Below are 14,218 nucleotides of genomic sequence, written 5' to 3' on the forward strand. Positions count from 1 at the left end.
GTGTCACAACTCTCCCCACTTAAGAAATTTTCGTCCCGAAAATCTTACCAAGAATAGGTGAATCTCAATCTCGGATGGAGCAATTACGTGCGATGGATCGACCTATATCGTCAAGCATCGAGACATGAAAACATTGTGAATCTTTTCGAGCTCGGGGCAAAATCAAACGATACGCGATCGGACCGACTCGTTCGGATATCTCATATGGCCCGATGAACCTCGGGCTCAATTTGCCCTTACGGCCAAATCTAAGCACTTTCTTCCGTGGTGAGACTTTGAGAAATGCCTTGTCTCCAACCCGATATTCAATATCTTTTCTTTTCAAATCCGCATACGACTTTTGGCGATCCGGCGACTTTCAAACTTTCACGAATTACTCGAACTTTTGCTCGGCATCCTTAACCAAATCAACCTCAAGATTTTTCCTTCACTAAGTTCACCGAATAATGGGTACGGCATTTACGATCAGTATAAAGCCTCGAAGGCGCCATCTTGATACTTGATTGAAAGCTATTGTTGTAGCGAATTCAACCAAAGGTAAATACCGTCCCATGCACCACTAAACTCAAGGATGCAACATCTCAACATATCCTCGAGTATTTGAATTATCCGTTCGGATTGACCATCGGTTTAGGGGTGAAAAGTGCTAAAATGCGTTTGGTACCCAAAGCCTCTTGCAATTTCTTCCAAAACCGCGACGTAAATCTTGGGTCTCTATCCGACACGATAGAAATAGGTACCCCATGCAATCGAACAATTTGGGAGACGATAATTTCGCCAACTTATCGAGCGAAAAATCCGTGCGGACAGGATAAAATGAGCAGACTTGGTCATCTATCAACAATGACCCAAACCGAAGTCTTTCTTATTTCGAGTCAATGGTAACCTGGACACAAAGTCCATTGTTACTCGATCCCATTTCCATTCGGGTATCATGATCGGTGAAGTAATCCGGTGGCACTTGATGTTCCGCTTTCACTTGTTGACATATCGACACCTTGAAACAAATTGAAATGTCTCGTTTCATACCGCCACCAAAACCGACGCGTTTGTGTCATTGTACATTTTAGTACTACCCGGTGGATTGACATTCGACTACAATGGGCTTCATTTAGAATTATCGAAATAAGTTCAATTCTTTGGAACACAGACGACTTCGAACCTCAAACAATCGTCATCATCAATTTGAAACTCGATTCCTTGTTCGAACACACTCACCCGCTTTTGCAAGCAACTCCTCATCAACTTTTCGAGCTTCCCGAATTTGATGAGCCAACAATGGTTTGGCCTTTAATTCGCTACTAACACATTGTCGGGTAGAATAGACAAGTGTACATTCATCGTCAGTAAAGCAAAAAGTGATTTCGACTTAAGGCATCCGCAACCACATTAGCCTTTCCGGGTGATAATCAATGACGAGTTCATAATCTTTCAACAACTCGAGCCATCGTCTTTGTCGCAGATTTAAGTCTCTCGAGTCATCAAATATTTGAGACTTTTGTGATCCGAACACATGGCACTTCTCACCAAATAAGTAATGTCGTCATATCTTCAAGGCGAACACGATGGCGACCAATTCGAGATCATGGGTTGGATAATTTTTCTCATGTGGCTTTAATTGTCTCGACGATAGGCCACAACTCGACCTTCTTGCATCAATACGCAACCTAACCCAAGTAGGGAGGCATCACTATAGATGACAAACTCTTTGCCGATTCGGTCAGTACTAGAACTGGAGCTTTCGTCAAATGGGTTTTCAATTGGTCGAAACTTTTCTGACACTTTTCCGTCCATTCAAATTTGACATCTTTCTGAAGCAGTTTTGTCATGGGTGTGGCCATCATCGAGAATCCTTTTACAAACCGTCGGTAGTAACCGGCAAGCCCCAAAAAGCTCCTAACTTCGGTAACATTCCTTGGAGGTTTCCAATTGACTATGGCCGAAATTTTGTTCGGGTCCACCCTGACACCCGATGCGGACACCACGTGCCCCAAAAAGCTAACCTCTTTCAACCAAAATTCACATTTCTTGAACTTTGCGATAATCGCTTATCTCGTAGGATTTGCAACACTAGCCTTAGGTGTTCGGCATGTTCAGTTTCATCTCTCGAATAGACCAAAATGTCATCGATAAATACAATTACGAACCGATCCAAGTATGGCCTGAAAATTCTATTCATTAAATCCATAAACACCGCAGGGGCATTAGTGAGCCCAAACGGCATCACCAAGAATTCGTGAGTGACCGTACCTCGCTCTAAAAGCGGTTTTGGGTATGTCCGATTCTCGGACCCTCAACCGATAGTACCCGACCTCAAATCTATCTTTGAAAATACCGAGGCTCCCTTTAATTGGTCAAACAAATCGTCAATTCGTGGCAATGGATATTTATTCTTTATCGTCACTTTATTGAGTTGACGATAGTCGATGCACAACCTCATGGTTCCGTCCTTCTTCTTCACAAACAATACAAAGCGCCCCATGGAGAAAAAACTCTACGAGCGAAACCTCTATCCGTCAATTCTTGCAATTGAACCTTCAATTCCTTTAATTCCGTTAATGCCATACGACACGGGCTATTGAAATCGGCGTAGTACCGGTACAACTTCGATGTCGAATTCCACTTCTCGAACCGGTGGCAATCCAGTAACTCCTCGGAAAAACATCGAATACTCACAAACCATCGGTACCGATTCGAGTTTCCTTTCCGTCTCTTTACTTCCAAACACATACGCAAGGTATGTTTCACACCCTTTTCACATATCTCCGAAGCGGTCATAGAAGATATTATCGCCGGCACTCCTTTTAAATCGAGAGACTCGACTCGGACTACCTCGTTATTTGCACTCCTCAAATCAATGGTTTTCCTTTGCGGTCCACCATGCATCATGTACGGTCACCAATCCATACCAAGAATTACATCGAATTCATCAAATGGTAGAAGCATCGATTGGCGGAAAACAGATTCTCGAATTATTAGGGGCATCTCTTGCACACTTTATCAACTAGTACGTGTTGACCCAAAGGGTTTGACACTGATCGAATTTAATTTGAGAGACTCAACGGTAGAGTCTTCTTGGATGCTAAGGTTTCACATACATATGAATGAGTAGAGCCGGGTCAATCAATGCAATCACACTAGTATCAAAGAGAGTAAAAGTACCAGTGATGACGTCGGGGAGGATGCCTCCTCTCGTCATGCGGATGGCATATGCTCTAGCAGAGCACGGGTCTCGGATCGGACAGCCAGATTAGAGGCTCCTCTCGATTACCACTCCTACCTCCAGAGATTCTCGGGGCCTACCTCCACCGCTGTTCCACTAGGTCTTGCACCTTGCGTCTTATTCCTCTCATCTAGCTCCGTGCAATCTCTAATGAGGTGGTCCTTGAACCGCATCCATAACAGCCCTATTAACAGACTTACCCCAACATTCACCTAGGTGTCGTCTTCCACATTGGGGGCATTGGTCTCTCTTGACGATTATTGCCCACACTAGCTACTGAAGTAGCTCGAGTCCGTCAATGGTGGGGCTCTAATGGAAATTCCCGCATCGTCCTCGACTTCTGGTGTCCTCCCGAACCTCTTTACAGCCGAGAACGGAGCTTTACTAAATCGATCTTTTACGGTAATCTCTTGCTTCAATTTCAGCCTTCTTCTTCTCCTTCCCAAGTTCTTCCGCCTTACAGGCTCGTTCGACTAGTGTCACGAACTCCTTTATCTCCAAAATTCCCACTAGTAACTTTAACTCTTCATTCAATCCTTCTTCAAATCTTTTGCACATCGCAACCTCATCAGCCACACACTCCCGAGCATACCGACTAAGTCTTACGAACTCATGTTCGTATTCAGATCTGATCATCCGCCTTGCTTGAGTTCCAAGAATTCCTTACGCTTCGATCGATGAACTGTTGACTAATGTATTTCTTTGAAATTCAGATTGGAAGAAATCCCAAGTAACTCGTTCATTTGGGACTATGGAAATTAAAGTCCTCCACCAATAGTAAGTGAGTCTCATAACAAGGATATAGCACACTTAAGACATTCATCGGTGTGCATGACAGTTCATCTAACACTCTAATGGTGTTATCGAGCGAACTCGGCCTTTTCGGCATCATCAAGAACTATGGCCTTGAACTCCTCGCCCCACGCTTCCTAATCAAGTCCACGGTGGTTTACTCACCTCACAGGATCGAAGAATCGGAGGCATTGCGGGCTCTTGGGGTGGAGTATTTAAATTCGGGAATGGGTGGACAGCCGGGTTGGTTCGGGCATATTATGCGACCCACTCATTCATCATGGTGAAGAAGGCTTGTTTCGCCCTTCATTTTGATTATTCGGATGATCGAGGCTCAACAGGCGGTGTCCCTTGTGCAGGAGCAGCCGCTACACTTTCAACATCATCCGCCAAGGGTCTCTCTACCCGGGTTCCATTGCTAATCAAAACAAAAATTCCAACCGTCGAAGTCATCACATTATTAAGTGCTAACAATTTGGCATGTATAGCTAGACTCACACGCGCTATGGTAGTCCTAGAACCGACTAAACCATAGCTCTGATACCAATAAAATTGTAACACCCTAACTCGTGACCGACGCGATTGTCGGACACGAGGGTTAACGCCAAATCCTCTCTAGATACCAACCAATTTGACATTACCAGTCAGGCTGGAAAACTGCGTCACCCTCGCCTTAAAATCATATCTCGAGTTTCAAAACTCGGAAACTGGTTTCGTAAATTTTCCCTGAATTTAGACTCATATACCCATCCATGGATTTATTTTTAGAATTTTTGGTTGGGCCAATTGGTACAGTTTATTAGTTAAAGTCACCCATGTTACAGGGATCGACTGCTCTGACCTTTGCGCGTTACAACTTGGATATCTCTCTGTACAGGGCTTTAATACTGGTGCCGTTTGTTTCTAGTGAAACTAGAATCAAAATGGAATCTGTAAATATAAGGCATGACTCCTAATTCTTTCTGGATAATTTATGGTAAATTTTCAAAATCGCGACAGGGGACCCAGAAACCGTTCTGGCCCTGTCTCACGAGAACTTTAATATTTCTCAGTATACTGCTCATATGGTCGTTTCGTTTCGTCCATATAAAAATAGATTCATCAAGGTTCAGTTCCATAATTTACTCACTATTTAATTCTACTTCTACTATTTTTAGTGATTTTTCAATCTCATCTCACTGCTGCTGTCAGCAACAGTTACTGCAGTAGACTATGCCAATTTCATGAATTTTCCCTTGGCCTTAATCATCCATCATACATGACACAAATTATGGCCACCTTATCAAAATTAGAGTTTCTAAGACTCGTGGCTATAGGCTCTAGCATCCCACTCGATGACCACATAGGCCATTTTCACATGGCTTAAAGTTTACAACCCACAATTCGACAAAATATAATAGCCTATACATGCCAAATGTTCTACAACAACAAAAACAATACCACAATATTTCAGCCGTTGTGATGACTTCAGCGACGGTCCCGATCACGCAAACAATACGAGTCCGAGAGACCTAAAATGGGTGACAAGAAAAACACCGAGTGAGTTTACAACTCAGTAAGTCATAAGCATTCATCAATCCACTGATAAAGTTACTACTACATGTACAACAAATGAGGCTAGGTACTCGTCCATATCGAATCTATACCATAATACCTCGGACCTTTCGGTCCAATCTCGTACCAATTCATACATCCACATTTCATATTCTACACAACAAGATAATCGAAGAATTTTTACACATTAACTCATTTTCCAGCACAACCATACACATTTCAATCATCACATAGATTTAAGGCTTACCAATTTCAATCCCCAAGCATGAACGAATTCTCTATTCGTCATGAGCTCGAGGTACTTACCCGATCCGCTGTCCATACTCAATTCAATGGAGACACACCCTCCATAGATATAGAGTACGCACACACAGTGCTTACTACTCGATTTCGCACACTTAGTGCCACGTAATTTAAGCTCGCACACACAGTGCCATACCCTCCGAACTCGCACACCCAGTGCCGTATTTTTCCAGCTTGCACACTTAGTGCCAAATATTTCCAGCACGTACACTTAGTGCCAATCTCGTCACCATACACACGTATTGCTCGCACACATAGTGCCGAAAGCAAACTTTCTACACATTCCACTATTTCTTTTACATTCAACAATTATCCTCATTCCATACACATACAATTTCATTTATACATATATATATAGCATTCCATTAAACACAATTGCATAGATTTTTCCAATCATTTAAGCAATATCAAACATATGTGCTTAATGACTTACCTTGTCTTTGGTAAATAATTCCAAGTCGGCTACTCGATGATCTTCGATTTCCCTTGTTGGACGCCTCCTTTAGGATCTTGAGCTTAAACAAATAAATTAACTCATTCAACCGCTTTGGTACATATATTGGTATCCACATTTTAATGATCTTATGACATACGGAACGACATGGTAAAATTTTTATCTTACTACCTTACGTTTTAGCTATTCGCTAATAGCCTTATGCAATTACCATACTATCAATAATCCAATCATACATACACATATACATATTCGTATATTAGGTAACCACCCTTACTAATTACCCATTTTAGTCAATTTTATACAATCGAAGGCAATATCATAAATGGGTATACTTATATAGCCGAATGTGCTAAATTTGATCTAACATCACCTATACACTTGATTGAATGGCCGAATACCTATACTATCAATTATAGTGTCACTTTTATTCTTTCAAGCACATAGTTTCCTCCCATGAACACTTGGCCGAATTTTCTTTTCTCTTCTAGCATAGCTTCACATCTCAAAATTAAGAGTTGCAAATTACAATTAGGTTACAACAATGCCCATAATTGACCGAATGCTTAAGCTCAACTAAGCCAAAAATTCATTCAACATCTTTTTAATTTGCCCTTCACTATTTTCTTCAATTCATCAAATACAAAGTGGTTTACATCTAATATTAAACCAAACTTGCTAGCACACAACATTCCTTAACCGAATGTTATAAACCCAAGCTACATATATTGTTCATTAAGACCTTCGATGGCCACATTCGCACCCCCTTATGAACAAACCAATTTCAACCTTCAAAAGAAAAAAAACATATGTACCAAGAGCTTCAACTACTTGGCGAATATCAAACCTCCAAACAACAAAATTTAATCCATGAAATGAGTAGAACTTGAACTAATCACCTCATTTATACCTAAATTTCCAAGGATTTCAAAGTGCTTACCTCTTCCTAAGCATCATCCAAGCCAAATCATGAACCAAAGAATTCCATTCTTCTTCCTCCTTCAAGTCACGACAATGGAGAAAAGATGAGCATTCTTTTTTTTCTTTTTTCTTCTTTTACTAACATTATTTTATCTCCAATGACCCATTCCTTATTATTAAAATCTAATTAAACATATATATTGCCCATCAATATCCCATCTTGGCCGCCACCATTAATAAATTGGGCAATTTGACATGCAAGTCCACCTTTGTGTTAACATGCACTAATAAGCCATTTACAACTAGCCTATCATATTTCACCATGTCTCACATTGATCCCTATTTAATAATTTCTCATACAATTGGTAAAATTAGAGAATGAAACTTCCACATGTGCATGTACACACACAATAAGCATAGAATATAACAATTAATTATTTTTATGACTCGGTTTTGTGGTCCCGAAACCACTTTCCGACTAGGGTCAATTTTGGGCTGTCACAGCAACAGTTCGACTACCACTTGCACTTCCAGGATATCGTGGTGATCTACCTCGAGGATTAGAAACATTAGACTTTGGGGCTAAATCCACCTCTCTATCGGCTCGTTCCTGGCAGTCTTTAATGAAGTGGCCAAGGGAACCACATTTAAAATATGCCCCACTCTTCATTTGACATTCCACGAAATAAAACTTGTTGCAGCTCTTACATCTTGAGTTTTGATCATCTACACTCCCCACACTAGTTACTTTAAAGGAGGAAGACTTTGGGTTGTGTCGTTTAGAGCTTCTTGTTTTGCCTGAATATCCCACCGATGCAGTAGAGTGTTGTTGTTGACTCTTCGATTTCTTTATGGGAAAGGAGTGCGTTCTGTCGATAGATCTCTTACTTGAAGCTCTAGCTTCCCTTTTTGCTTGCTTTCTTTCATTATTCAATTCCTCAACCTTCTTGGCTCGACCGGCTAACGTAGCCAACTTCCTTATTTCAAGAATCCCAATTAATAGTTTGATTTCTTCATTCAAACCCTCTTCGAACTGCTTACATAGTTTCGCCTCCGATTGGACCCACTCCCTTGCATACTGACTTAGTCTCACGAACTCTCTTTCGTATTCTGTCACGGTTCTGTTTCCTTGTTTGAGTTCCAGGAACTCCTTCCGTTTCTGGTCCAAGAACCTTTGGCTGATATACTTCTTCCTAAATTCTGCTTGGAAGAACTCCCATGTGAACTCTCTCTCGGTGCTACTGAGGATATGGTCTTCCACCAATGGTACGCAGTGTCCTTCAATAGTGACACCGCACATTTCAAACTTTTCTCAGGAGTACATGATAGTTCGTCGAGAACTCTCATGGTATTCTCAAGCTAAAATTTAACATGTTCCAGATCGTCATCAATTGTGGCCCTAAACTCTTCGGCTCCATATTTCCTAAGTTTGTCCATAGGGCCTTACCAATTCTCACGAATACCATACCTTGTGGCGCTTCTCCTTCAGGTCGAGCAAGGGGTGGAGGAGGTCGTGGTATATTGGGGCGGTTTCTCAAATAATCCCCAAACCATTCATCCATCTTCTCAAAAAAGGCAGCTCTTACCTCTTCTCAGCCTTCAGACAAAGGCCTTTTACTACTACTAGCAGTAGCTCGTTGAATAGAAGCTGAAGCATGGCTTTCGGCTCCCTCAGACTCATCTTGAGCGTGATTGGAAGACATTTACTATATTCAAATACAATTAAGAATGATTAGGAGATGTCACACTATCATAACTTGTATAATGACATGTATAGATATACTTGACATATGCTACGTTAATCCTAGAACTGACTAAACCGTAACTCTGATACCACTAAATGTAATGTCCTTTACCCGTACATGAGACCGGGACAAGGTACAAGGTATTTCTGTGCACGAACATGACACTTCCGGAAAGTAAGGGCTATAAAAATTTTGTCCAAATTAAAACCAGTGAATCATATTTATAATGTCCCTATTATGGGCCTACGAGGCCAAAACATACATTGAGAATGGTCCGGGACTAAACCGAGAACTTAAAAAACTTTTTAGAAAATTTCCTAGGTTAAGCCTCATACGCCCGTGTAGAGGCAATGCACACGCCCGTGTGCTTTGGGTGTCGCCCATGTCCCTTACCCGTGTGTAATTAATTGAATTTATTTCTCAATTCAAACCTACAAGGGTTTTTATACGGCTGAGCACACACCCGTGTCCCTGGCTTGTGTACTTCACACGGCCTAGACAAGCCCGTGTTGTCGCCCGTGCCCAAAAACTCGAGCATTCTATTTATGATGTCATCATGCACTTGGGGACACACAGCCAGAACACACGCCCATGTGCTAGGCCGTGTCCACCACACGATTGAGACGCACGGCTGTGTCTCTACCCGTGTGTTTACCACCATGCATTCTGACCTAAAAATTTTAGGTGCAGGGGATACACAACCTTATCACATGCCCATGAGACTGAATGTGTGCCACACACGGCCTAGACACACGGGCCACACACGGCCTAGACACACGCCTGTGTGTCTATCCGTGTGGACCTTTTTGGAAGATACAAATCTAAGCTAATGGTCACCCTTTATAACCATTCATATTCGCGAACTTCAATGATGTTTAACATGGCCTAAATATGTCCGAGTACTACCATAACGGTCTATCGCATGTTAACCTCATCTCATCGGTTATGTACATGCCAATTTGTCCTCTTTGTATTAAGGATTTCCATCTCATTCAAAAACACATTTAGGCTTGGCTCATTGTCATAACTCATTGCCAATTATGACCTAAACATCCCAAGTGATTTGGCCACATTTCATATGTCTAATTTATATTTCGCCACATTTAACCATCACAAGTACATTTAACCACAAACAAGCACAATTAGTATGTCATAGCCTACATCAAAATAAGCCATGTCTTATGGCCATATACAAAAAGAATAAGTTAAATATTTTAAGCCTTTACATAGGCCAACCAATGACACATATCACAAAATAACCAGAACCTCTACATGCCATTGAAACAAAATAAAGTATCTATATACCAAAGCAGAACAAGTTGATAGTGTGGACAATACTCCACTCGTCTTCCAATCCTCACGAGTCCACGAGCTCTATAAAATAGGGAAAGGGAAGGGGGTAAGCATTAACATGCTTAGTAAGTCTGGATAACAGGAAGTAAACTTACTGGTTATTTAGCATTCAATCATACAAGACATTCAGGCCAACATTCATAGTATAATTTCCTATCACATGTACTCAACCATTAAGTTAGTCTCATGCCAGTACAATGAAACATCCTTTATAGATGAGCTCATCAATTCAAACATGTCTATTCCCATTTAACATTTTAATCCCGTCAAATTTCTTGGAATATCGATGGATATCTTGTTTACCATCAAATCATGCAAGTGATCTTTCAGATACGCACTCCCGTGAACCTCACTTTTATGGCAGGACTACCAGTCCAGGTTAAATCCCCCACAACGTAACTTACAGAGTAATGTCGAGATTTCCAGTCTAGGCTAAATCCCCTACAATGACTTGTACTCCTACGAGTTCAGGTCAGAATTACCAGTCAAGGCTAAATTCAGATCCTATTCGGATTACTCGTCTGGGCTAAATCCGTCAAAGAAAACATTTTCTTCGGGATACTCGATCATTATAGGATCATCCGTCCAGGCTAGATCCTTTATACCATTATTTCATTTTCGAGTAATCCATCAGACATTCCTTTTTATTCAACCGGAACATTTCATCATAACATTAATAATTCATGAGTTGTCATAAAATAAATATTACAATTATAATTCATCTATGTACATACATCTTAAATGTATTTTAAAGATAGTTTACATTCAAGTTACACGAACTTACCTGGTAACTACTTAGGTTTCGTATTTCAGTTATTCTGAAACCTTTCATTTTCGATGATCAAACTTTGAAATCGGTTCCTCAGGGTCTATCTCAGTAAAAATGAATTATTAATACCTCATGCTATTTATTTCAGACCTAAAATTCACCCCCGGGCAAATTAACCATTTTGCCCCTAACATTTTAAAATTTTACAACTTAGTCCCTAGGCTTGTAAAAGGCTCGTAAAATGAAATACATGAAATTCCTTGGTTACTCAAGTCTAACCAAATGTATTATAAACTCATACTAGCCTACATTTTCCCCTATCACATTTCTACCACATATTTTGTACCTTTTGCAAAAATGCCCTTTTAGGGGTTTTTCATGAAACATCTAACTTTCATATTCCCCCATAAATCATCAAAGAACAAACATGTCACACATGGTTCATTTTGCATACATGAACCCTAGCTTAAAATATGGGTAAAAATGGAGAGAGCATGTTACAAGAATCTCAAAAATACAAAGAACATTAAAAACGGGGCTAGGAATCACTTACTATTGATCTTAAAAAATGAAGAAATCCTAGCTATGGTGTCCCTTGAAATTTCGGCAGTAAAAGGAAGAAGAATGGCTCATTTTTGCCTTCATTTTCCTTTTTTATTGATTTTATTATCAAATGACCAAAATGCCCTTCCTTACTAAACTTCTAAAATTTTCCATGCATGCCTATTTTTGTCCAAAAACTTAGAAATTGGGAAAATTACTCTTCAAGACCTTCTAATTAATAATCTAAAGCAATTTCATGCAAATTGGACACCTTACACTAAGAATTTCTTCACGAAACTTTAACACATGCTTACTTTCATATTCTAGGCCTCATAATAATCATAAAATAAATATTTTGACATCGAATTTGTGGTCTCGAAACCACTGTTTTGACTAGGCCCAATTTGGGGATGTTACACCATGGGCATTTCATTCGGTCATGTATCCCCTACACGTAAAATTTGCAAGATAGAATGCATAGTAGTAAACACACATGGTATCCCCTGACGAGATAAATTATGTTTTTATTTATATAGTAAATGGATCCTGACGTAGCTACGGCTAATGACGTGGAGAGTAATGCACTGGCTCCAACTGAAGGGATCGCGCCAGTAGATAGTGGGCCCGTAACGATGAGTCAGGGTGGAAGAGCTAGGGAAGCTTACCTCCACATGATGGATATGTGTTATTCGGAGTTTATTTGTGCAAATCTGAATACTCCACCTCTCCCACCTCCCCCAATTCCTCAACCCATTCATATAGCTCCTTAAGGAGCAGAGATGGCTAGGAGAGAGAAACCTCCAGTAGATAGAATCTGTAAACGTAGGGCTGAAGAATTTTAGGCAAATATTAATGATGACCCGAAAGGGCTGAGTTTTTGGTTGAAAATTACCATCAGAGTATTCGAAGAATTATCGTGCACGCCGGAGGAGTGTATTAAGTGCGTAGTGTCACTCCTACGAGATTCGACTTATCAATGGTGGAATACTCTCGTGCCAGTCGTACCGAGAGAGCGGATAACGTGGGAATTCTTTCAGGGAGAGTTCTGAAAGAAGTATATTAGCCAGAGGTTTATAGACCAGAAAAGGAAGGAGTTTTTAGAGCTGAAGCAAGCCCGTAAGGCGGTGATTGAATACGAGTGTAAGTTTGTAAGACTCAGCAAATATGCACGAGATTGCGTATCTACAGAAGCCATCATGTGTAAGAGGTTTGAAGATGGTCTAAACTAAGATATCCGTCTATTAGTGGGCATTTTAAAATTGAGGGAAATTGTGATGCTCATGGAGAGAGCATGTAAGGCCAAAGAATTGGCCAAAGAGAAGAGAAGAACTGACATTGAGTCCCGAGACTCAAGGAAAAGACAGATGGGGAAATCATAGCAGACCTCATCTAAGAGATCGAGAGAGTTTCCTACCCGATCGAATGCGTCAGTGGGATTCTCAAATAAGAGTAAGAATAAGCAGAATATGGCTTCTAAGATCCAAACCACTTCTATCGTGAGTGTCAGTAGTGCTCGGTCAAATAGGCCGGAGTGTTCACTGTGTGGAAGACATCATTTCAGCGAGTGTCGAGGGAATAAAAGAGGTTGCTTTAAATGTGGATCTTTGGACTACTTCATTTGAAACTGCCCTGAATTAGATGAGAAAGAGAAAAAGCAAGATGTGAGGGCGAGTAGTGCTCTTACGAGGGGTAGACCACAGAAGAACCCAAGTAGTGGAACTAGCAGTAGAGGAGCTCCTAGAGATTCAGTTTGAGGTCTGAAGGCCCAGCACCTGCAAGGACTTATGTCATTCGCGCTCGCGAAGAGGCATCTTCACTAGATGTGATTACAGGTACTTTTCTCTCCACGATACTTCTATTATTGCTTTGATTGATACAGGGTTTACTCATTCCTATGTTTGCATGAAATTAGTACCCAGTACGAATATGCCTGTTGAGTCTATCAAATTTGTGATAAAAGTGTCAAACCCATTAGGCAGGCATGTGATAGTTGATAAAGTGTGTAGAGGTTGTCCTTTGATGATTAGAGGTCATTTTTTTCTTCTAACCTCATGCTACTACTATTTGATGAATTTGATCTAACTCTTGGCATGGATTGGTTGACTGCTCATGATGTGATAGTGAATTATGGTAGCAAGTTCATTGAATTGAAATGTGAGAATAGAGATATTATTCGGGTTGAATCAGGTGAACCGGATAACTCACCAGTACTGATCTCAACTTTGACTGCTGAGAAATATTTGAGAAAAGGGTATGAGTTCTAGTTAGCATTTGTGTTAAACATCAAAAAGTATTAAGTGAAAATTAAGGCAGTGCTAGTGGTATGTGAGTTTCTGGATGTGTTTCTGGAAGAGTTGTTCGGTTTGCCTCCCATCAAAGAAGTTGAGTTTGGTATCGAGTTAGTCCCCGGTACGACACCCATCTTGATTGCTCTGTATAGAATGGCTCCTATGAAGTTGAAGGAGTTGAAAACTCAATTACAAGAGTTAACAGATAAAGGTTTTACGAGATTGAGCTATTCACCATGGGGTGCTCCGATACTTTTTAAGAGGAAGAAGGAC

Source organism: Gossypium arboreum, chromosome 12 (genome assembly GCF_025698485.1).
Source record: "Gossypium arboreum isolate Shixiya-1 chromosome 12, ASM2569848v2, whole genome shotgun sequence".
Lineage (NCBI taxonomy): Eukaryota > Viridiplantae > Streptophyta > Magnoliopsida > Malvales > Malvaceae > Gossypium > Gossypium arboreum.